The sequence below is a fragment of the Notechis scutatus genome, chromosome 1 (genome assembly GCF_049901735.1).
Source record: "Notechis scutatus isolate UNSWTSFEM ecotype Mainland chromosome 1, rNotScu1.2, whole genome shotgun sequence".
Taxonomy (NCBI): domain Eukaryota; kingdom Metazoa; phylum Chordata; class Lepidosauria; order Squamata; family Elapidae; genus Notechis; species Notechis scutatus.
The window spans coordinates 2,138,228-2,164,693 of record NC_142009.1 but is presented as its reverse complement, the minus strand read 5'-3'; the positions used below and the strand labels follow the sequence as shown (position 1 = coordinate 2,164,693).

The 26,466-nt window shown below is 43.7% G+C and overlaps 1 protein-coding gene across 2 annotated transcripts in view; it reads left to right on the top strand.

Annotated features, from left to right (window-relative positions):
• The window catches only part of LOC113428736 (dehydrogenase/reductase SDR family member 13-like), a 56,540-nt gene that overhangs the window by 8,155 nt on the left and 21,919 nt on the right, over positions 1 to 26,466 (top strand). The window lies entirely within an intron of this gene.

Sequence of the window (26,466 nt, the reverse complement as noted above, 5' to 3'; positions counted from 1 at the left end):
TATGACCCGACTCATTCTCGCACTTTCTCAGATTGTGTCCCAGGTTACTAAAGTAAGCTGGAGGCGTCAATTTTTTCTCCAACTGAAAGTACTCCGGTTGGAAGAGTGATTGCCAATACCCCTGGGAGAAGGAGGAAATAGGGTCATAGGTGGGCAGTAAATTACATGGGGACAGAGCCAACTGCACTTGGGAAAGTGCTGGCATGTTGCTCCTAATAAATAATTAGTTTCTTTGGAAACTTGGCTCAAGGCTCCAAGGTGGTGGGGCATCCATGGACCCCCTGACATGCCTAAAGTGGGACTAGAACTCACCGACTCCTGGTGACTGGCCAAAATTAACCCACCGACGCTTTCATGCCTAAGGCAGGACTAAAACTCATGGCCTCTTGGTGATTGGCCCAAAGTCACCCAGCAGGCTTTCTGTCTGGGAGTGGAACTAGAATTCACAGTCTCCTGGTGAAGCAAGCGCCTTCACCACTGGATCATTCCCAAGCCTCATAGTCAAAAGCAGGCTTCTTCCCAGGAAGGCCAGACATGTGCCTTGACGGGAGGGGTCAAATCAGCCCAGGAAGAGCCCTGTCTGCAGGCAGCGTGCCCGTGATCCGCGGGGCACAGTTTCACTGCCAGCATCTCAGCTTGTTTGCCATTCAGCTTTGCTGCCTCTGATGCCCGTTACAGCCCCCCGTAGCTAATCGCGGAGCACCCTTCCTCCCATGTGTGTTTTACACCTGGCATAATGGCAGATCCTTGCTCGTCATTAGTTGCTGGGCAGTGGAGACACTGGTCGAATCAGGTTCCAGCTGCAGGTTGCTTGGGGGGAGGGGATCAGTGAGGGTGGAGAAGGAAGAGAATCTTAACAGAATAACAACAGTGTTGAAGTGGCCTTGGAGGTCTTCTAGTTCAGCCCCGCCCTATTAGCGGAGAGTCCTTATACCCTTGCAGACAAATGAAGACCAAGAGCCGGCGGAGCTGAGCTATTCCGTTGATTCCTTGTTCTCACTGTCCGGAAATCTAAGGAATAACAGAGCTGGAACTAGAGATAGGAAGGCATGGGGAAAACAGGAAAAATGGGGAGGGGGACTGTTTTTCCCCTAGATTTATCCATTTATCCCCCAGGGGCTTCCTTCCAATTCTAGTTGGAATGGACCTGAGAGTCTTCTAACATGGATGTTAAGCCATATCAAACCCTTTGCTTTCACGGAAAATCAACATACAGGGGCCATACCGTGTGCACTAATCAAATAGGTGGTAAGGAAGTAGGAACTAAGGCACAAAAACAGGTTATGCAGAAAGCTGACACAGGGTCAGTCAAAAAGGGCTCCAATGTGTAGAGACCAATACACAAAGTCTGAGAAATAAACCGGGTGAACTAGAAATTCAGGTAAATGAGGGCAGATATGACATTGTTGCCATTACGGAAATGTAGTAGGACAAAATACCATGAATGGGATAAAAAGCTAGAGGATATTTAAAATTATTTAAAAGAAACAGATCTAATAAAAGAGGGATATAGAGTTGCACTACGTATAAGAAATAACTACATCTCTACAGGAATAGAACACAACAGGGATGAAAACCATCCTGAATGCATTTGGGCCAGTATAAAAGCAGGAAAATACGGCATTGCCATAGGTGTGTAGGAAGTTCCTCCACTAACACAGAGACACTTCACCAAAACAGTGCCAGAAGCCTCCATAAAATAGCACAAACACAGGTCTCCCTGTTCAAAGGCCTGAAGCAAAAAAAAAACCGCTTGAACTGATAGAATCTGGACATATTGCCGCACAAAAGCTATTAAGGCTCGTTAACAGAAATACCAAACTGAATTGAGAACCTGGGCTTGTGGCCAAGAAGATAAGACCTGAGTAAAGGTCTAGGTCAGGGGTAAGCCAACCTTTTGGACCTCAGGGACCACCAAACTCATAATTTTAAATCCCAGGGACCACTAATATGAATTTTGACTGATGGTGGCTTGCTGACGTTGGTTGGAGAGAGAGAGAGAGAGAGATCTAACTTCTCTTTCCTCCCCTCTCTCTCCCTCACACACACACACAAAACACACACAGAGGCAGGGGTGGGATTCAAATTTTTTACTGGTTCTATGGGCGTGGCCTAATTTGTGGATGTGGTTTGGTGGACATGTGACTGGCTGGGCATGGCTTGTACGTAGATATTATAAATATTTATGTAAATATTGGATTTTTTTATTTTCAGGGGAAGGACGGATAGAATAACAGAGTTGGAAGGGACCTTGAAGTTCTTCCAGTCCAACCCACCTGCTCCTGGAGGAGACCCTATACCAGGGTGTCCAACCTTGGGAACCCAACCAGGCAGCTATGGGGAATTCTGGGAGTTGAAGTCCACAAGTGTTAAAGTTCCCAAGTTGGAATCTCTCACCCTTCCAGACAAATGGCACCCAATCTTTTCGCCAAAGCCTCCAGTGATGGAGCCCCCACAACTTCCTGGTTGCCAGCAGTTCCACTGGCTAGTTGTTTTCACTTTCTCCTTAGCTCCAGGTTGCTTCTCTCCTTGATGGGTTTCCTCCGTTGCTCCTTGTCCGGCCTCTTCTTTGGGGCAGCCCCTGAGATACTGGACCTTTGCTCTCATATCGGCCACAATTCCTGCCAGTTCTTTGGCACAGGAGGCGGCTGCAAACCGGCTTTTCAGGCTGCCCGGGGCTCGTTTTCCATGGGGGCCGGGGTCACTTCTCTTAGTCCCGGCTTCAGCTTTGGCTGCCCCACGGGCTGTAGTCGTGTGTCCCCCAGGCTGGAGAGAAGCTTCCTGCATTGGAGCCATTTATTGTTTAACTTGTGAAGTGGGAAACAAGCAAGTCCTTCCACTAAAAGCTTCTAATGTTAGGTGTCCATTTCAAGTCCTTGGAGAGAATAGAGTTAGTTGCTCTATCCGTGTTTGACGGATGCAAGGATTGGCCCAGAGGGGATTCAGCAGGGTTCTGACCAGTTCTGGAGAACTGGTAGCGGAAATTTTTGAGTAGTTGGGGAACCCAGCAAATACCACCTGTGACTGGAGATTTTACCCTGCCACGCCTACCAAGCCACGCCTACAGAACCAGTAGTAAAAAAAAAATTGAATCCCACCACTGGTTTGGCGCTTCAAATTGTTTTGTAACTTGGGTTAATAAACCGACATCCTGCAGAGCCAGGGGTGGGAGACCTGCGCCATCTTCTGGTCTGACAGAAACACTGCATCCCATTTTTTAAAAATGCCTTTTATTTTTAATTTATTAAACTTATTTACCACCCATCTTGCTACAAAGTGGCCCTTTCAAAGTCCACAAGGACTCAAGGCATCTCAGCCAGGAATGCTGATCTGTACTTCAAACATCACAGATTGTTGTGTGCCAGAAGTGGATAAAACCTCACAACAGGAAAAAAAAAAAAAATCAGAAGCTGTGAATATGTTTGAAATATTGGAACCCTGTGGGAAAAAATCAGTTCTGTTGTACCTTCAAACAGTCACTAAATGAATGGTTGTAAATCGAGGACTACTTGTGGTTACACCTGAATAATTTTAAACTTCTTTATTGATGTAAGGCTGCACAGAAACAAATCATGCCCTGAGCCAGGATTTCCCAACCTTTGCAACGTTAAGAGATTGCATTCCTTTAATTTTGGGAGTTGAAGTCCACTCCTGTGAAAGTTTCAAGGTCGAGAAATATTGCCAAACAAATGTTTCACTGTGGGACACCACAAAAACTGCAATCACACAAATGTAGCCCCAGCTCCTGGGTTCCCCATCGATGCCTGGGCGATCTCAGTGAATCCTTTCTCTGGCCTTTCCTAGGTGGAAATTCTGGGATCGGGAAGGCCACAGCGGTGGATCTGGCTCGGAGAGGCATCCGTGTCATTCTGGCATGCCGTGACAAAGCGAGAGAGGAGAATCGGACAGGTAAGGGCCTGCCGTCCCTTAATAGGTGACAATACAATAGACGAGATAAATTAGAATAAAACCATAATAAAATCACCATAATATGGCGTTGTAGTGTCACAATGGGATAGATGTTATAATTTGATATCTAAGGGAAGCTGACCTTAGACTGTGGCCTTCCCGATCCCTGCATTTCCACCTAGGAAAAGCCAGAGAAAGGATTCACTGAGATCGCCCAACCGTTGATGGGGACTCAGAATGCAGGGCCTACAGTTTTTGTGGTGTCACACAGTGTAGCATTTGTTTGGCAATATTTCTCAACCTTGGAAACTTTAAGAGGGGTGGACTTCAACTCCCAGAATTAAAAGAATGCAACATCTTAATGTTGCACAAATTGAGAAATCCTGGCTCAGGGCATGATTTGTTTCAGTGCAGCCTTACCTCAATAAAGAAGCTTTAAATTATTCAGGTGTAAAACAAGTAGTTCTCGACTTAAAACCATTCAATTAGTGACTATTTGAAGGTACAACAGAACTGAATTTTTTTCACAGGGTTCCAATATTTCAAATAGATTCACAGCTTCTGATTCCCCCCACCCCACCCCCCTGTTGTGAGGTTTTATCCACTTCTGGCACACAACAATTTGTGGGATGTTTGAAGTACAGATCAGCATTCCTGGCTGAGATGCCTTGAGTCCTTGTGGACTTTGAAAGGGCCACTTTGTAGCAAGATGGGTGGTAAATAAGTTTAATAAATTAAAAATAAAAGGCATTTTAAAAAAATGGGATGCAGTGCTTCTGTCCGACCAGAAGATGGCTGCAGTCTCCCACCCCTGGCTCTGCAGGATGTCGGTTTATTAACCCAAGTTACAAAACAATTTGAAGGCCAAACCAGTGATGGGATTCAAAAAAAGTTTTTAGTACTGGTTCTGTAGGCGTGGCTTGGTAGGTGTGGCAGGGTAAAATCTCCAGTCACAGGTGGTATTTGCTGGTTCCCCGAACTACTCAAAATTTCCGCTACCGGTTCTCCAGAACTGGTCAGAACCTGCTGAATCCCCCCTCTGGGCCAATCCTTGCATCCGTCATACACGGATGAGAGGAACTAACTCTATTCTCTCCAAGGACTTGAAATGGACACCTAACATTTAGAGCCATCATTAAAAAGGCACAACCAAGAATGTTCTTCCGGCCCCAGCTCAGAAAGCTCAGACGGCCCAAGGATTCTGCTGATCCAGTTTGACAGAGGAATTATTATTGAGTCTGTCATTTGCACCTCAATAACCGTCTGGTTTGGCACAGCAGCCAAAGAGAACAGAGAGAGACTTCAGCGGATAGTTAGGACTGCAGAAAAAACAAGAGCAACCAGCCTGCCTTCCATTGAGGACTTGTATAGCGCATGGATTAGAATAGAAGGAAGGCTGGGGAAATATTTACAGACCCCTCACATCCTGGACATAAACCGTTTCAACTTCTACTACCCTCAGGAGGCCACTATAGGCCAAAACAGCCAGATATGGTTTTTCCTCCCGTGCCATCACTGCTGAACACTTATTTCCCCCAGCACTGCCCGGATTCTTACCTTTTCTCGTCTTCTCATCTTTCCTACTATCTTCTCCAATTGGTTTCTTATGATTTATCAATTGTTGTTTGTAACTTGTGATTAATGACTGGGATTATGACCTACGTCCTGTTACTTGCTGATTCGATTCCTGTTCTGTTCCTATTGGTTTCTCATCATTTATCATTTTTTTTATTGTAACTTATGATTAATGATTGTAACTATGATTATGACCTATGAGCTATTACTTGCTGGTTCTGCTCTGTTCCGCTCCATTCAAAAGGCACCTCGGAGGTCTTCTAGTCCAACCCCTGCTTCAGCGGAAAGACCGTCTATCATTTCAGACAAATAGGAGCTCAGTCTCTTTTTGGAAGCCTCCAGCGACAGGGCACCCACAACCCGTGAAGACAAGCTGTTCCATGGGTTGGACCGCTTTCCCATTAGGAAATCTCTCCTTGGCCCCTGGTTGCTTCTCTCCTCGGTTCGTTTCCCTCCATTGTTTCTTGCCTTGCCTTTTTGGTGCTTCTGGAGAATAGTTTGACCCCCTCCTCTTTGTAGGAGCCCCTCAAATGTCGGACTAGTCTTCCCTAGTCCTTCTTTTCATGACACGAGGCATACTCCATTCCCGGAACTGTTCTTCGGGCGTTTAATCCTCTTGGTGGCTCTTCTCTGGACTCTTTTTCAAAATCTCCACATCTTTTTCGTACTGTGGTGATCAGAACGGGATACAATACTCCAAGTGAGGCCTTACTAAGGCTTTGTAAAGCAGGACTAGAACTTCACATGATTTTGATTCAATCACTCTCTTCATGCAGCCTAGGATCGCATGGGCCTTTGGGGCAGCGGCTGTGCATTGTTGGCTCATATTTAAGGGATTGTCCCCTAGGACTCCAAGATCCCTCTCGCAGTTAGTGGCATTAAACCAGGTTTCTCCTAGTCTACCTGTGTAGTTGTTTTTTCTTACCTAAGTCTTTTATCTACGTTCAATTTGATTTTGTTCATTAATTGATTAGCAAAGAGTCCGTCTGTTTCTTCTGCTTGGCTGGCTGCCCTGTAGTATACGCCTATAGCCATGTCATTATTATTTTTTCCTTTTGTGTTGACCCCTATGGATCCTAGGAGGTTTTCACCCTTGGTTTGTGCATCTCTGTGGAGAGGAAGTGACTTCTAACCTGTAATTCCATCTCCTCTTTTGTTAGACCTGTTCCTTTTGAATAGTTTGCATCCTTTTATCAGTAAATTCCAATCATGAGTTTCACCCCACCAAGTTTCTCTAATGGCGACTGTATCATCCTTGCCCTCTGGCACTCGTATTTCAATTTCACCCTGTTTGTTCCCTAAACTTTGACCGTTAGGGGCCTCTTTGGCTGACCCCCCGGGAAGGCTTCCTGCACTTTGCACCTGAGCTTTTCTTCTTCCTCTTTACTCCCCACTTCCTTATAGGATGGGTTGCCTAGTAGTTTTTGCTTGGGATCAGCTTCTAAAGGGGGGGTGAAGATTGCTTCCTCTCCCTCCCAATTTTAGTGTAAAGCCCTTCTGGCAATACGAGCCGGTTATTTTTCGAATATATTCTTTCCAGTGCTTGTGAGGTCCACTCCATCCCTCGCTAGCAGCCCTTCGTGTAGGAAATGCAGACCAGGGTCTGGGAAACCAAAACCAGTTTGTTAAGCCAGTGGTTTGTTTCTCAAATCCTTTGCTCCCTCGTTGGATGTTGGCCTTTTAATGGGAAGGGACTTGCTTGTTTCCCACTTCACAAGTTAAACAATAAATGGCTCCAATGCGAAGCTTCTCTCCAGTCTGGGGGTGGGGGGACACACGACTACAGCCCGTGGGGCAGCCAAAGCTGAAGCCGGGGACTAAGAGAAGTGACCCCGGACCCCACGGAAAAGAGCCCGGGCAGCCCGAAAGCGGTTTGCAGCCGCCTCCTGTGCCAAAGAACTGGCAGGAATTGTGGCCGATATGAGCAAAGGTCCAGTATCTCAGGGGCTGCCCCAAAGAAGAGGCCGGACAAGGAGCAACGGAGGAAACCCATCAAGGAGAGAAGCAACCTGGAGCTAAGGAGAAAGTGAAAACAACTAGCCAGTGGAACTGCTGGCAACCAGAAGTTGTGGGGGCTCCATCACTGGAGGCTTTGCCGAAAAGATTGGGTGCCATTTGTCTGGAAGGGTGAGAGATTCCAACTTGGGAACTTTTAACACTTGTGGACTTCAACTCCCAGAACTCCCCATAGCTGCCTGGTTGGGTTCCCAAGGTTGGACACCCTGGTATAGGGTCTCCTCCAGGAGCAGGTGGGCTGGACTGGAAGACCTTCAAGGTCCCTTCCAACTCTGTTATTCTATCCGTCCTTCCTGGCACAGCCCAGCCCAGAATCCCCCGCTGCTCTTCCGCTCCCGTCCTTTCTTCCCGGCCGGGGCTCCGAGGCAGCCCCGGGGACGGCTGGCATCCGCGGAGCCTCCCGGTTCGGTTCTGCCCCGCTTTCTTCCCACGGGGCTTTTTCTGGCCGGACTTTCTGGGTTGTGGCTAAAGCGCCTTTGGGTCAAGCAGGACCTGGGTGGGCGGCATCTCCGCGGACAAACCTGGTTTAGCGTTGAGTCGCGTCTCCCTCGGACGCTGCGCTGCGCTTTTGCCCCGCGAGTTTGGTCCTGCGCGGAGCCATTGAAGTTGGGAGGTGGGGGCTTGTTGAAGAAAGAGGGGGCAAAAGCCCCGCAAGACCCCCGCCCCCCAGCTGACCTGTGATGAGCACCGTCTTGCCTCGCAGGCTGACCGCGTTCCGGCACCGGGTGGCCGCCCCGAGTTTGTAGTCAATGAGTGCGCAGAGCCCCAGCAGCAGCGCCCCGCCCCCGCCCCCTCCGTGGCCCGATCCCCGGTCTGGCCCCGCAGCCCCCAGCGCTTCCTTCTGCCGGGAGGGGTCCCCGCCGCCCCGCCTCCCGCCTGGGAGAGGCATGGTCACCCGCAGAGCTGCCAGCCTCTCGCCCTCCGCGCATCCCCCCTCTTGGGCGCGGAAGGAGGGGAGGGAAGGAGGGAGGGAGGGAGGAGATGGGAATGAGAGGGAGGGAGAAGGGGAGGGAGGGTGGAAGGAAGGAAGGAAGGAAGGAAGGAAGGAAGGAAGGAAGGAAGGAAAGAGGGAAGGAAGGAGATGGGAATGAGAGGGAGGGAGGGACGGAAGAGAGGAAGGAAGGAAAGAGGGAAGGAAGGAAGGGAGGAGATGGGAAATGAGAGGGAGGGAGGGACGGAAGAGAGGAAGGAAGGAAAGAGGGAAGGAAGGAAGGAAGGCTCTTCAGAGGGAGATTTGCACGGAGCAATTTCATGGTAGGGGGAACAATTCATGAGTGGAAAGGTTGGAGATTTTTCAGAAGAGATTGGACAGCCATTTGTCTAAAACGGTATTGGGTTTTCCTGCCTGGACATAACAGGGTTTTACATCAGAGAGTTGGAAGGGACCTGGGAGGTCTTCTAGTCCAGGGATCGCCAACCTTTTGGACCTCCGGGACCACTAATATGAATTTTGACTGAGGGTGGCTCGCTGACGTTGGTGGGAGAGAGAGGGAGAGAGATCTGATCTAACCTTTTTCTCTCTCTCTCTCTCTCTTTCACACACACACACAAACACACAGAGGCAGGGGTGGGATTCAGAGTTATTAACAACCAACAATATTGATTTTTTTTATAAAAAAGAGTAACTTTTACCCAAAATCAGGCAAAGCAGGCAGGCAGATTGAGTTGCTCACAGAATCACAGATTCATTCAGGGATCTATCTATCTGCCATCCGCTACCTGAGTCTGTCACATAAGATTTGCTTGCCGTGAGTCTGCACTGAATAATAGGACCTTCAGTCCTAAGGGAGATTCGGCTGTGCTTAAAAGTAGAGCCGAAGATCTAAAGACTAGCTAGAAAGCAAGAAATCCAAGAACTTCCTAGCTAAGCTAAATCTCCCCGCACAGCAGAACAGATGATGGTCGGGGGGAGGGGGAGGGAAAGGGAAGGAAAAATAGCAATTTAGCAGGCAAGTTTGCCGGGTAAGGAGTGAGTGGTCCGGGAGGGTTCCCGCAGGCCACGTGGGCAGCGCAGCCTGGATTAATTGCTTTGGGGGGTGTTCTGGGGGGCGGGGACATTTCTCTGAGGACCACCAAAATTTTCTCACGAACCACCAGTGGGTTAGCGACCACTTCGCCCACTGGTTAGCGATCACTGTTCTAGCCCAACCCCACTACACCACTTCAGACGAATGGGATACATTTGACTAAAAGAACAGAGCCGAATAATAGAGTTGGAAGGGACCTTGGGATCTTGTAGCAATAAAAATTGGTCTGGCTTGATCTGTTTTTAACAAATCCCTCTTGGCTTTTGAGTATTTCTTTCTTTGGACTTTCTTTGTTTCTAGATCCGTTGCTTGATTGTCTTTTCCAGAACCTTCCCGGGTGTTGAGTTCAGGATGATAGGTTTGCTGGCTCCATTTCCCCCCTTTTGAAGAAGGGAACCACATCAGCTCTTTTCCCGTCCTCTGGCGTTTCCCCGGCGCTCCAGGATCTTTGAAAGATCTGGTTCAGTGGTCCTGAGATCCCGTCTGCCAGCTCCTTTGGGTGTAATCCCTCTGGTCCCGGTCATTTGAACTCATCTAAGTGGACAGGTGCTCCCTTCCCATTTTCTCCCCTATTTGAACTTGACATAGGGCTTCATCCATGGAATCCTTCCCAAGTTCTCTCTAAGTTTATCGAAATTAGCTCTGTTAAAGTCCAAGACTCTAGTTTGACTCTGTTCTATTGCTTGTGCTTGCATAATGTTGAATTCCAATATCGCATGATCCCAGGTTTCTGCAACCTCAACCCTTTCTATCATCTCATCTCTGTTAGTCAGAATTAAATCCAATAGGGCTGACCTCCTTGTTCCCTTCTCTACTTTTTGGGAGGCAAAGTTGTCTATTAAGTTTATCAGGAACCTGGTTGATCTTCCATTGGGTGCAGTTTGTCTCCCAGTTGATGTCAGGGTAGTAATTAAAGTCCCCCATTACTATTGTGATGTGCTTCCTACATACTGTAGCAAAAAGTTCATCTATTTCCTCTGTTTGGTTGGATAACCTATAGCAGGGGTCGCCAACCTTTTGAACCTCAGGGACCACCAAACTCATTATTTTAAATCCCAGGGACCACTAACCGGTTCTGTGAGTGTGGCCTAATTTGTGGATGTGGCTTGGTGGTCATCTGACTGGGCGTGGCTTGTAGGTAAAATATAAATTTACTGGTGGTCCGCAGAGAAATGCCACCCCCAGAGCACCCCCAAAGCAATTAATCCAGGCTGAGTGGGAACACAAGGCTTCCCCGCCCACGTGGCCCGCAGGAACCCTCCCCAGTCACTCACTCCTTACCCGGCAAACTTGCCTGCTAAGTTGTTATTTTTCCTTTTTTTTCCTGACCATCAGCTGTTCTGCTGTGCTGGGAGATTTAGATTAGCTAGGAAGCAGGAAATCATTGGATTTCTTTCTTTCTAGCTAATTTTTAGATCTTCGGCTCTGCTTTTAAGCAGAGCCCAACCTCCCTTAGGACTAAAGGTTCTGTTATTCAGTACAGACTCCGATAGCCGATGGCAGAAACACAGATCTCTAAGTGAACCTGTGATTCTGTGAGCAACTCAATCTGCCCGCCTGCTTTGCCTGATTTTGGATAAAAGTTGCTCTTTTTAAAAATAAAAAATTCAATGTTTACATGCATGGTGTATTGTGAGTTAATTTTGTGAGTTTGCTTGCTAGCCAATGTTATGAGTTTGTTTGCAAGCAAATTTTATGTGACAGACTCAGGTAGCCGATGGCAGAAAGATAGATCTGTGAATGAATCTGTGATTCTGTGAGCAACTCGGCCTGCCTGCTTTTGGGTAAAAGTTGTTCCTTTTTAAAATAAAAAATCCAATATTTACATAAATATTTATAATATCTACGTACAAGCCATGCCCAGCCAGTCACATGTCCACCAAACCACATCCACAAATTAGGCCACGCCCACAGAAACAGTAAAAAAAATTGAATCCCACCCCTGCCTCTGTGTGTTTGTGTGTGTGTGTGAGGGAGAGAGAGAGGGAGGGAGAGAGAAGTTAGATCTCTCTCTCTCTCTCCAACCAACGTCAGCAAGCCACTTCACAGCTCACAGAGAACAGGCGTATCAGGTAAGTACCAACGCCCTTTCTCCCATGAGCTGTTCAGAGCATTCAGAAGTGGGACATACCAAAGCTTGGCCTGTCCTTAGGGAGGGATTCTGTCTGGATCGAAATCCACTCCTAAACTCTGTGGACCCTCTGCAGGACTCTTCTGCCAAATGAAGCATCCGCTGAGGTGTAGACATCAATTTTATAATTTCTGACAAAGGGCGATGGTGAAACCCAAGTTGCCGCTCTGCAAATTTCGTCTATGGAAGCCCGTGTGGCCCATGCTGCTGATGTTGCCGCACTCCTTGTTGAGTGGGCTGTAATGCCCTTAGGAACTGAGATGGACTGGCATTTGTGGTGGCTCTCAACCATCTACCAATGGTCGTCGGCGACACCTTGTGTCCTAAAGTGGATGGGTTGAAGGATAGGAATAGAGCCTCAGATTTTCGAAATGCCGCCATGCGGTCTAGATAGATGCTTAATGCCCTTGAATATCAAGTCGATGCCATTGATGCTCCAGTCTATGAGATGATTTCGGACAAAAATTTGGAAGCACCAACTCCTGCGCTCTGTGGAAGACTGAATTTACTTTAGGGGTAAACGATGGATCCAATCTGAGAACCACTCTGTCCGCATGAAACACGCACAGGTCCTTTCTCATCGACAATGCTGCCAATTCGGAAATCCTCCTCGCTGATGTGATCGCAATTAAGAAGACCACCTTATATGTCAGGAATTTGAGACTAGCGGTTCTTAAAGGCTCGAACGGGCCAGTTGTAAGTGCGATTAACACCTTGCTGAGCTCCCAAGTGGGATAGCGGTGAATTACAGGAGGTCGTAAGTTTGCAGCACCCTTAAGAAAGCTGCGGACATGTGGATGGTGCGCTATGGAACGAAGGTCACCCTAGGATATCACCGAGGCTAAGGCCGCCACCTGTCTGCGTAAAGTATTCGGAGATAGGCCATTGGTCAACCCCTCCTGTAAAAAGTCCAATAATTGTCCTATTGATGAGGCGGTTGGGTCGATGTTAGACCCCCGGCACCAGCGACAGAAAGCGGACCATGTGGCCTAGTATATACGATTTGTTGAGGACCGTCTGGATGCTTGTATGGTGGCAATGGCATCCTCTGAAATCTGTTGGGTCCTTAAATGGTTCTGCTCAACCTCCATACGGCTAGGCTGAGCCATTGTGGGTCCGGGTGAAGTACCGACCCTTGCGAGAGGGAAACCCTCGACGGTGGAATTTTCCAAGGTTGTTCTCTCGACAGGTCCTGTAAGTGCGCGAACCACGTTCGCCTGGGCCAGTAAGGGGCGACCAATATCAATTCCGCTCGTTCCTCCAATAACTTCTGGATCAACCTGGGTATTACAGGGAGTGGAGGAAACTCATATAGAAGTCCGGGAGGCCACTGACATCGCAGGGCGTTGACGGCCTCTGCCCCCTGAGTCGGGTACCTTGAAATATACCAGGGCAATTGGGCATTGATGGGAGAGGCAAATAGATCGATCACCGGTTGCCCAAACCTCCGCACTGCTACCTGGAAGACAGACAGGTGTAGGCGCCACTCTGTCTGATCTATCGTGGCCCTGCTGAGCCAGTCCGCTTGTGTGTTTAAGGCCCCTGCTATGTGCTCTGCCTTGAGCGAAAACAGATTGGTCTCGGCCCACTTGAACAACCTGGATCAGAAGTTTGGAGTAGGTACCCCCCTGTCTGTTTACATGGGCCTTGGTTGTGATATTGTCTGTCAAGACCAGAACGTGGCGTGATTGGAAAAGGGGTAGAAAACTGCGTAACACCAGATGAACTGCTCGCAGCTCCAACAGGTTGATGCTTTGTGATTGTTCGGAAATAGTCCAACTTCCCTGCGCAGTGTGGGATTGGAAGTGAGCTCCCCATCCTACCAGGCTGGTATCGGGTTGTGATCGTTGCCCTGCAAGGTTCCTTGAAAGGACACCCCTTGTTTATTGTGTTTTCCGACCACCAGCAGAACGATCGGAGAACATTGTGCGGTACCTTTGTCCGGACGTTGGAAGTGGCTCTTCCGGATCGCTGGAAAGGTAGCAGGAACCATTGCAGATCTCTAGAATGGAATCGAGCCCAAGGCACAATGGAAATACAAGAAATCAGTTTCCCTAACAGTTGAGACAGAACTGCCAGGGAAACCCTCTTTAAGGCTCTGATCTCTCTGGCCAAAGACTGGACACTATTCCACCTGTCCTGAGAGAGAAAGACCTTGCTGTCACCCCTTTCCCAAGAGGCCTGTAGGGGGCGTGCATAAGCGCACCAATCATGCCTACCGTCCCTGTCCTATTGTTTCTTTTATTTTTCTTATATGTATCCATGTATTCATAACTATGTTTTTACTTATACCTATTATCTTGTAAGCAATTGACAAGTAAAAATAAAATAAAAATAAAAAAAATAAACATGAAACTGTGGGTGAACCTGTGAAGAAATATAGAGGAAAAAGATCAGTGTTTAGTGATGCTTCTTTTGCAGAATGTGATGATATGTAAGTTGTGTTTCAGCTGTTGGAAGCTTAAGAAAATGGCTTGACGGTAATTCTCAGGTGTAATGGTGATCAAAGGTGATCAAAAGAAAAACGGTGGGTTGTTATATATGGAACTTTGCCATATACACCTGAGAATATATTTTGATCTTGTTGATGACTCAAGCTCTGTAAAGGACCTTGGAATACTCACCTCTAATGATCTAAGTGCTAGAGCCCACTGCAACTACATAGCCAAAAAGGCATTAAGAGTTGTTAACCTAATCCTACATAGCTTTTTCTCTGGTAATATCACACTACTAACCAGAGCATACAAAACATTTGCTAGACCAATACTCGAATACAGCTCATCCGTCTGGAACCCACATTACGTATCTGATATTAGCACAATTGAGAAAGTCCAGAAATATTTCACAAGAAGAGTTCTCCACTCTTCTACTCGTTGTAGAATACCTTATGCCACCAGACTTGAAATTCTAGAACTTGAAAACCTTGAATTACGCCGTCTTCGGTCTGACTTAAGCATGGTATATAAAATCATACATTGCAATGTCCTACCTGTCAATGAATACTTCAGCTTCAACCATAACAACACAAGAGCACACAATAGATACAAACTCAAAGTAAACCGCACCAAACTTGATTGCAGGAAATACGACTTCAGCAATAGAGTGGTCAATGTCTGGAATCCTCTACCCGACTCTGTAGTTTCTTCCCCAAACCCCAAAAACTTTAACCTTAGACTGTCTACTATTGACCTCACCCCTTTCCTAAGAGGTCTGTAGGGGGCGTGCATAAGCGCACCAACGTGCCTACCGTCCCTGTCCTATTGTTTCTCTTATTCTTTTATTTTTCTTATATGCAGCCATTTCATGTATTCACAACTATGTATACATTTATACTTATTATCTTGTAAACAATTGGCAAATCAAATAAATAAAATAAATAAAAACATAAAGAGCAAGACCGAAGCCATATTTGTTCTCTGTGTGACCTGTTAGAGATCAGAACGGCTATGAAACTTGTTTTGCTGATGTCCTGTCTGGTTGTGAAATCATTCATTCTTGGCTTGGGTTAATAAGAAGGTCATCTTGACGTTATAGGGATATTAATGATCACTTGTGTCACTGGAGAAACACAGGCAATCTGACTAGAATGAGAATGTGGGAGTTTTCCATGGACAGATGGGATTGTCTTAGGAGTTGTATAACTTCTATATGTGGAAAACAGGAAGTGTTATGTAGCCATGTGATTTGATAAACCTATATAAGCTGCATTCACTAAATGGAAGCGTCTCCTTTCTCCTAAACGTGGTTGGTTTGGGAGTTGGGGGTCCGATACTGCAGTCTCTTCCCTATGGATCAGATTATCAAAGTCTGTTGATTTATTTTTATGCAAATCTCACACTGAGCAACTCTCCATGACAAACCCCACAATACTTTCCCATTTTTTACATTCTTGGAAATTCAACGCTTGTCTCAGCCACATCACCACCCAGAGTCCCTGCAGTTTGATGTCTGAGTTTAATCGGATCCTCACTTTCGGCTACCTCAAACTCCATCTCTGTCTCTTCCCATCTTTTTTTTTTTAAAAAAACTTTATTGATTATACAACTAAATGCCGTTTTCCACTCATCTCCCTCCTTTTTGTGGACTCGGTAGTAGGGTTCTCTCAGACCTAACTCAGTAGAGATGTTGCCTTTGGACAGGTGATTTAGCAAATCCTTCATTAAGGGGAGGGGGTACGTGTTTTGTATGCACACCCCATTCACACCCCCAAAATCCACACATAATCTGAGATCGCCATCTTCTCTTTAAATAATACTGGCACCGCCAACCTAGACTTTGCTGGTCTGATGAGCCCTTCTGGCTAAGTTGGTATCGATGTATTTCCTCAACTCAGTCACCTCAGCTGGTGTCATGGAGTACGTCTTAGGTTTAGGCAGCTTTGCCCTTGGTTCTACTTCGATGGCACAATCCATGGCTCAATGAGGGGGAGGACGTTGCACTCCTCCTCACTAAAAGCCTCAGCCAAGTCTCTGTAATAGCTAGCAGTCAGCACGGCTTTGTTAAGAACAGATCATGCCAAACCAATCTTATTTCAATCTTCAACACAGTGACTAAATTAGTAGACCAGCAAAATACTGTGGACATAATATATTTAGATTTCAGCAAGGCATTCGAAAAGTAGACCACCACCTACTTCTTAGTAAGCTAGAAAAAAGTGGGATATATAGCACCACCACTAGATGGACTCGCAACTGGCTGGCAAACCGTACTCAACGAGTAGTCCTTAACGGGTCTATGTCTACATGGAGGGAAGGAAGCAGTGGGGTGCCACAAGGTTCCGTCTTAGGCCCAGGACTCTTCAATATCTTCATTAATGATTTAGATGAGGGAATAGAAGGGGAATTTACCAAATTTGCAGATGATACTAAGCTGGCAGGAATAGGTAATACCCAAGAAGATAAGCTCAAGATCCAGAGGGATCTTGACAGACTAGAACCCTGGGCCATATCTAATAAAATGAAATTCAACATGGAGAAAAGTAAAGTCCTACACTTAGGCAAGAAAAACCAAAAGGACACATATAGACTGGGTGCAACTGGGCTCAATAGCAGGAACTGGGAGGGGGGATCTTGGAGTCTTAGTGGACAACCAGCTAAATAGGAGCCAGCCGTGTGCAGCAGCAGCCGCCAAAAAAGCTAACGCAATCCTAAGCTGCATTAACAGACGGATACAATTGAGATCAAGGGAGGGATTAATACCACTCGACAAAGCCTTAGTAAGGCCACACCTAGAGTAGTGCATCCAGTTTTGGTCACGACACTATAGAAAAGATGTTGAGGCTCTAGAAAAAGTGCAGAGAAGAGCAACCAGGAGGATGAGGGGACTGGAGGCTCAAACATACAATGAACGGTTGCGGGAACTGGGTTTGGCTAATCTAGTAAAGAGAAGGACCAGGGGAGACATGATAGAGGTCTTCCAATATTTGAGGGGCTGCCACAGGGAGGAAGGGGGTAAAGCTATTTTCTAAAGCTCCTATAGGCCAGACAAGGAATAATGGATGGAAACTGAACAAGGAGAGATTTAACCTGGAAATAAGGAGAAACTTTCTGACAGTGAGAACCATCAACCCATGGAACAGCTTGTCCTCGGAAGTTGTGGGAGCGCCATCAGTTTCGACTTTCAAGAAAAGATTGGACTGCCATTTGTCCGAAATGGTGTAGGGTCTCCCGCTTGGGCGGGGGTTGGACTAGATGACCTACAAGGTCCCTTCCAACTCTGACTATCTGTATCTGTATTCTTTAGGAACCTGGGGCTCGCCTGGCAGAGCGTCTGAAGTGGTAGCTGCTGCTTTGGGTGTGGGCCCCTGTTGGGTGGCAGTCTTTTTCAGGAGGGACCAGGAGCTGCGGGCCAATGCCGATTATGATTTTCTGGTACCCATCTTCCCATTTAATGGTAGGGGCCCAATTGGTTGAGCCAAGCAAGTCCCAATATGACAGATTGTGACACTTTTGGAGCTACTATAAACCATATGAGTTCACGATGCCTGCCCATTTCTAATCTAATCCGTTCTGCAATCTGGGTGGCTGTGGGACTCTTCTAATTAATGTTTCACCTACCTGTTCAAACTTGATGGGCGTTTTAGGGTGCTAGTCTTTATCCCTAATTGCTCAATGATAAGGGAGCCCAATCAGGCATCTGGAACATCCTGTATCTATTACTGCTTTTAACTCCCAAACTTACCCCAGTCTCAGGCACCACCAACTTCACTTTGATTGTATTGAAGGAAAAGTGAAGTCTATTGCGAAAAGTGAAAATGTTTTTCTGGAATTAATGAGAGTAGCTTTGAACAGCTTTTCTTTTCGTATGAAAGGAGAGACTACAGTTACAGACACCATGTCTACTTGTTTTGTAGGAGTTTCAGTGCCAGTAAAGATTTTTGATGGCAGAGTTTAGGATTATTATACATCCTGATGCTTATGTTTTGTATAATTTGCCAACTAAATGGAAAAAAGTAGAAGTTGGTCATTGAAGTTAAGACAGTTTTTCCAGCTTATGATTGTGTTAAGTATAAACATCCAGAGAGAGAAAAAGCATGACAAAACAATTTATACTTATCTGCCTACTGAATAAGTTTTTTTCCCCATTGTACAGAGGTTGAAGATGTAGGTGGAATAAAACATGTGTTGCATTTACCTAGAGGTTGGTTTATGTTGTGTGGAGTATATGCATTTATGCCAATTAATACAACGGGTGTTCAATTGGTCGCTTTAATGACTGTTATGGCAACTGCTCATGCTAAGAATATAAACAAAGACATCAAATTATATTATGAGGTGCTGAACATACTGCTACCCTTCAAAAAGACCTTGACTATGGATCAGAATGGTCAAACAAATGGCAACTTCAAATCTCAACAAATAAATGCTCTGTCTTACATATTGGCAAAAAAATCAGAAAATAAAATACAGGCTGAATAGTCAAGACCTTGTTGATGATCCAAACTCTGTCAAGGATCTTGGAGTACTCATCTCTTATGACCTAAGTGCTAGAGCCCACTGTAATTGCACCAAACCTGATTGCAGGAAATACGTCTTCAGCAACAGAGTGGTCAATGTCTGGAATACTCTACCTGATTCTGTAGTTATCAGTATTGGTGACATATTTACAAATACATCTTGTTGCGAGTATATAATTACTACCTCTTTCACATTTTATGGTGTTTACTAATATATTTTCTATTTTTGTTCTATCCAGTCATACCAGCATTCCCAGCTTCTATAATATTCTGATGTTTCTTTTTCCTTAAGTGTTAAGGTTAATTTATTCATCTCTGCACAGGCTGTTATTTTCTGAATGACCATTTCCTCTGTTGGAATATCTGTTTGTTTCAACACTGTGCAAAGGTTATTCTGGCTGCAGTAAGAATGTGCAGTATTATACATTTGACTTTTTAGAAATGTGTCTATTAAATATCCCCAATAGGAAGAATTCTGGTTTTAATTCAATTTGCTCCACTGTTATTTCCTCTAAACATTTTTTTATTCTGTGCCAGTATCTTTGGGCTTCAGTGCAGGACCACCACGTGTGAAAGAACGTTCCCTGTTTCTTTTTACATTTCCAGCAATTCGGATTCATGTTAGGAGACGTCTTCGCTATTTTCGAGGGCGAGAGGTGCCATCTATAAAACATTTTATAGGCATTTTCTTTATATGTTGCTGATTTTGTAATTTTATTATTCCTTGTCCAGACCTTTTCCCATTCTAATAATGTAATGCTACATCCTATGTTTCTACTCCAAGCTATCATGTTGCCTTTGACTACTTCCTCTTCTAATTCTATCTCTAATAAATAATTATAAAATTTAGTTATATTTTTTTTATCTGGGCCTAATAGGATTTTATCTAATTGTTGTGGCTTAACATAAATTCCAAAATTTTTCTTACCCTGACTGTATCTATTTTGAATTTGCAGGTAAGCCCACTTGTAGCCCTTGTTCTTGGAGATCTTGCCATGATTTTAAAATTCCTTGTGCATCAAGAAGGTCTTTGTATTTTATCATTTTGTTAAGATCTAAATTATTTGAATGTATCATCGCCTCCATTGTTGAAATCCAGATTGGGATTTTTAAATAATGTTTTTATTTTATTTTATTCCAAATAGCCAATAAAGAGTCTCTAATTATATGTCTGTGGAAATAATTCTGTTTGATTTTTCCAGTGTCCCATAAAAAGGTGTGCCACTCCCTCTGCAAGTCGTGGCCTTCTAGGAATTAGATTCTTTTATTCGACAGGTTTACCCACTCTTTCAGCCAAAGTAAGGAGGCTGCACTGTAGTATATTTCCCAATTTGGGAGTGCCACCTTATTTCATTGTTCTCAGGTTCTGAGTACAATGACAATAAATTTATCTTATCTTATCTTATCTTATCTTATCTTATCTTATACCTCCCCTGCTTTTCATATCTTGCATTGCCTTTAGGTTTATCCTCGGTTTTTTTCCCTTGCCAAATAAATTTGGTGGTTATCTTGTTAAGTTCCACAAAGTAATTTTTATGTATTTTTATTGGTATTGTTTGGAATAAGTAAATACATTTGGGCAGAATGTTTATTTTTATAGTGGCAATCCTCCCTAGTAAGGAGATTTGCAATTTGACCCATATCTCTAAATCTTTTTTGACTTGCTGTAATAATTTATTATAATTATTTTCCATTAGGGTTTTGCATTGAGCCGTCAACCAAATTCCTAAGTATTTAACTTTTTACTATTTGTCATCCCATTATCCTTTCCAATTTTAATTTCTGTTTTTCTGTTAAATTTTTAGTTATTAATTTCATTTTTTTCCCTATTGATTTTAAGTCCTGAAACTTTCCCAAATTGATCTAACTCTTTCAATAGTTCTTGACCTGTTTCAATTGGTTCCTCTATGAAAAGAACCATATCATCCGCAAATGACTGGAGTTTATATTCTTCTTTCTTAATTTTTAGTCCTTTTATTCCTGGGTTCTGTCCAATGCGTGTAAGCAATGTTTCCAAAGATAATATGAAGAGCAGGGTAGATAGTGGACATCCCTGCCTAACTCCTTTCTCTATTTTTATTGAGCGTGTGTGCTCTCCATTAATTATAATATTCGCCTTTGTTGAATCGTAAATTGTAGTCACAATGTTTTCAAATTTAGTGCCTAAATTCATATTGTAAATTTGTTCGATTAGGAATTGCCAATTTAAGTTGTCAAGGGCCTTCTGTGCATCCAAGAATACAAGGGCTATTTGTTTTTCCGGATGGGCTTCGTAGTATTCCAAAACATTTAGCACTATTCTTAAATTATTCCTAATTTGTCTATTGGGAAGGAATCCATTTTGATCTTTATGTATATATTCATTCAATATTTTTAATCTATTTGCTATAATTGTGGTAAATATATTATAATCAGTATTTAACAGGGAAATTGGTCTGTAATTTTGTATAAGTCGTAAGTCTGAGTCTTCTTTCGGGATCAACGATATCAGTGTCTCCTTCCATGAATCCGGCATTCTTGCTGCAAGTAGGACCTCATTATATACTTCCACCATGAGAGGTCCTATTTGTTCTCCTATGTTCTTATGGTATCCCATCAGGTCCTGGAGTTTTATTGTTCTTTTGGTTTTCTATTGCTGTTTTTAACTCAGGCCACGTAATGTCTCTCCTTTATCTCCTCCTCGATTATTTTATCTTTAGTAGTACCCAAATAGTTTCTTATCATATCCTCGTTTACCTCCTTCTTTTTATAAAGATCTTCCAAAAAATTACATGCAATTTCTTTTTCTGTTCTATTCCTTGTTGGGCATCCCCGTTTTCATCTATTAGTTGGTAGATCAATCTTTTTTCTTTTTCTTTTTTAAGTTTATAGGCCAACCACCTTCCTGGTTTATTGGTCTGTTCAAAGAATATTTGTCTAGCTGTATTCAACTTTGAAACCATTCTTTCTTGTTCGATTAAATTTAATTTATGTTTAGTTGTTATCATCTGATTTTTCAATTTACAATTTTTGGGGTGTGTTTTGTAGCTGAATTTCTAATTCTTTGATTCTTTGTTCTAATTTATTTTGTTGGACATATTTTTCTTCATTTCTTTTAGTGGTGTATGATATCATTGTGCCTCTTATTATTGCCTTCATTGTATCCCAAATATTCTGTTTCGTAGTTGCCTCATTGTTATTTTCTTTTAAGAAATAGTCTAATTCCTTCTTAAGTCTATTCATAAATTCTTTCTCTTTAATTAGCTGTGTATTTAAAGTCCACCTTTTCCTTGGTTTCTTCCTGCCTTTCCACACTATCTGAATCGGATTGTGATCTGCCCATTCGTGTGGTAAAATTTCAGTCTCTTTTAATTCATTTACTAGCTCACCATTCATCCACACCATATCAATTCGTGTCCATGACTGATGAGGATTAGAGTAAAATGTAAATTTCTTTTTCTCAGGGTTTAATTTCCTCCACATGTCTATCAAATTTAGTTCAATCATCATTTCCTTACATGTTTTCGGTAGCTCTATTCCCCCCCCCCGCCCCCGCTACTGTGATCTTTCTGATGGTCCACAATAGCATTGAAATCCCCCAAGATACAAATATTCCTTTTCTCTAATTCCACTATTTTCCCATGTAATTGTTTAAAGAATTCCTTTTGGTTATCGTTAGGGGCATAAATTACCACTAATAGAATTGGAGTTGATTTAATCCAAATTTGTAACACCAGAATTCTTCCATTGGGGTCTGTCCAAATTAGCTCTGCTTTCATGTCGTCCTTCACATATACTGCTACCCCTTTCTTTTTCCTAAAATCTGCTGGCGACGTATACAAATTCCCTAGCTTGTGGCATTCTAGATATTTTTCTTCTTCCTTCCTTATATGAGTTTCCTGTAAACATATTATGTCTGCATTTTGTTTAATTAGTTTGGTTAGTATTCCTGTCCTTTTTATCCTAGAGTTTAGGCCATTTATGTTAATTGATAATATTTTATTTTCTTTGTCCATCACCTAATTGACTCTTGCTCTTTGTCTTGTAGTTACTCCTGTCTCTCTTTGTGGCTGATTGTGCGACTTCGGTTCTTCTCTTTCTTGATGTTGTATATTTTTCGAGTTCCTATAGTTCCCATCTCTATTCTTTTGATAGTCTTGGTCATCTTGCGAATTTGTTTCTAATTTGTCTCTACTACTCGATTCTTCAGGGCCTACCAATCGTTCACAGAATTCTTGGGCTTTTTCCACGGAGTCTACTTTAATTTTCCTTTCTTCCCATGTGATTTGCATTCCCTCTGCAATTAGCCATCTGAATATGATGCCTTTTTGGTTTAATTGGTTCGCCAAGAATTTATAATCTCGCCTCTGCTCTCTCACTCTTCTTGGGATTTGTTTAAGCACCAAGATTTCTTTTCCTTTATATGTAATTGTTTCTTCTCTAGAAATTTTATACATAACATCCCCAACTTTTTCTGGCAAATCTCAGGTGGACCTCTTTTGGATATTTATGTCATCTTGCGTAATTTGTGTTCACTCTGTATGCTTTGTCTCGCTTCTTTCAGGATATCATCCTTATCTTTTTCCAACAGGTCTGCTAATATTCCTGCCATCACTTGTTCCAAATCCTCTTCTTTAGATTCCGTTATGTTTTGGAATCTCAAATATGCTGCGGCCTTGTCCATTTCCAGATATACCTAGTTGATGACCAAAATATATCTTGATGAACAAGACATATCTTGTTGATGACCCAAGCTCTGTAAAGGACCTTGGAATACTCACCTCTAATGATCTAAGTGCTAGAGCCCACTGCAACTACATAGCCAAAAAGGCATTAAGAGTTGTTAACCTAATCCTACGTAGCTTTTTCTCTGGTAATATCACACTACTAACCAGAGCATACAAAACATTTGCTAGACCAATACTCGAATACAGTTCATCAGTCTGGAACCCACATTACGTATCTGATATTAGCACAATTGAGAAAGTCCAGAAATATTTCACAAGAAGAGTTCTCCACTCCTCTACTCGTTGTAGAATACCTTATGCCACCAGACTTGAAATTCTAGAACTAGAAAACCTTGAATTACGCCGTCTTCGGTCTGATTTAAGCATGGTATATAAAATCATACATTGCAATGTCCTACTTGTCAATGAATACTTCAGCTTCAATCATAGCAACACTAGAGCACACAATAGATACAAACTCAAAGTAAACCGCACCAAACTTGATTGCAGGAAATACGACTTCAGCAATAGAGTGGTCAATGTCTGGAATACTCTACCCGACTCTGTAGTTTCTTCCCCCAAACCCCAAACACTTTAACCTTAGACTGTCTACTATTGACCTCACCCCTTTCCTAAGAGGTCTGTAGGGGGCGTGCATAAGCGCACCAACGTGCCTACCGTCCCTGTCCTATTGTTTCTCTTATTCTTCTTTTATTTTTCTTATATGTACCCATTTCATGTATTCACAACTATGTATACACTTATACTTATTATCTTGTAAACAATTGGCAAATCAAATAAATAAATAAATAAATAAATAAAATAAATAAATAAATAAATAAATAAATATACCAAGGAATCGTCCGTTTCTTTACTCACGTTTCTTAATTGCTCACCAACCATTTCCAGCTTCTTTTCCGTTTGTTCCGTCCTTTTCTCAACCTCCTTTATTGTTGATTTATTCCTTTCTAGTGCTTGCTGTATTGTTTCAATTTTTTGATCCAGCTTGAAGATGTCTAATTTCATTTCTACCTTTAAGTTCCCCATCTCTTCTTTTAATTCATTTGTGTCAGCTCTTGTTTCAATATGATTTTTTACCATTATTTCCGGAAGTTTCAGCATGGATTCTTGTAAAGTAAGAAGGGTCGATTGGATATTAGCATTCGTGATGACAGGTTGTTTCTCTCCAGGTAGAGTTTCTTCAATTGTCTTTTGTGCCATCACTGAGGGCAATGGCATCACAGTTGTTTGTATTGAAGAAGTCTTCTGCCCGCTTTTAAGCGTTGTGTTAGTCATACAGGTCATTTCTTGTAAAATTTGTTTTTGTTTTTGTATTATACTAAATACGTTGTCCTAAATTAGCATTCGCTATTGAGAAGTATCAGCTATATATGGCCACTACTCTAATTAATATGACATGTTACAGGGTTAACCTCTCTTGTCAATATATATACTGCTCAAAAAAAATAAAGGGAACACTTAAACAACACAATGGAACTCCAAGTCAATCACACTTCTGTGAAATCAAACTGTCCACTTATGTAGCAACACTGATTGACAATCAATTTCACATGCTGTTGTGCAAATGGAATAGACAACAGGTGGAAAGCATAGGCAGTTAGCAAGACATCCCCAATAAAGGAGTGGTTCTGCAGGTGGTGACCACAGACCACTTCTCAGTTCCTATGCTTTCTGGCTGATGGTTTGGTCACTTTTGAATGCTGGCTGTGCTTTCGCTCTAGTGGTAGCGTGAGACGGAGTCTACAACCCACACAAGTGGCTCAGGTAGTGCAGCTCATCCAGGATGGCATATCAATGCGAGCTGTGGCAAGAAGGTTTGCTGTGTCTGTCAGCGTAGTGTCCAGAGCATGGAGGCACTACCAGGAGACAGGCCAGTACAGGAGACGTGGAGGAGGCCATAGGAGGGCAACAACCCAGCATCAGGACCACTACCTCCGCCTTTGTGCAAGGAGGGACAGGAGGAGCACTGCCAGAGCCCTGCAAAATGACCTCCAGCGGGCCACAAATGTGCATGTGGCTGCTCAAACGGTCAGAAACAGACCCATGAGGGTGGTATGAGGGCCCGACGTCCACAGGCGGGGGTTGTGCTTACTGCCCAACACCGTGCAAGACGTTTGGCATTTGCCAGAGAATACCAAGATTGGCAAATTCGCCATTGGCACCCTGTGCTTTTCACAGATGAAAGCAGGTTCACACTGACACATGTGACAGATGTGATAGGGTCTGGAGACGCCGTGGAGAACGTTCTGCTGCCAGCAACATCCTCCAGCATGACCGGTTTGGCAGTGGGTCAGTAATGGTGTGGAGTGGCATTTCTTTAGGGGGCCGCACAGCCCTCCATGTGCTCGCCAGAGGTAGCCTGACTGCCATTAGGTACTGAGATCCTCCGACCCCTTGTGAGACCATATGCTGGTGCGGTTGGCCCTGGGTTCCTCCTAATGCAAGACAATGCTAGACCTCATGTGGCTGGAGTGTGTCAGCAGTTCCTGCAAGACGAAGGCATTGATGCTATGGACTGGCCCGCCCGTTCCCCAGACCTGAATCCAATTGAGCACATCTGGGACATCATGTCTTGCTCCATCCACCAACGCCACGTTGCACCACAGGCTGTCCAGGAGTTGGAGGATGCTTTAGTCCAGGTGTGGGAGGAGATCCCTCAGGACACTATCTGCCACCTCCTCAGGAGCATGCCCAGGTGTTGTAGGGAGGCCATACAGGCACGTGGAGGCCACACACACTACTGAGCCTCATTTTGACTTGTTTGAAGGACATGACATCAAAGTTGGATCAGCCTGTAGTGTTTTTTAACACTTTAATTTTGAGTGTAACTCCAAATCCAGACCTCCATGGGTTGCTCAATTTGATTTCCATTGATCATTTTTGTGTGATTTTGTTGTCAGCACATTCAACTATGTAATGAACAAAGTATTTAATAAGAATATTTCATTCATTCAGATCTAGGATGTCTTATTTTTGTTTTCCCTTTATTTTATTGAACAGTGTATATTCTCCAGAACAATTTTAGAACTATTTTCTAAATCAAATTCCTGGATTTGTAGATCTTAGTAATATATCAAATTCCTCTATTTAAATTTAAATATTATTAATCTATATACACTGGACAGT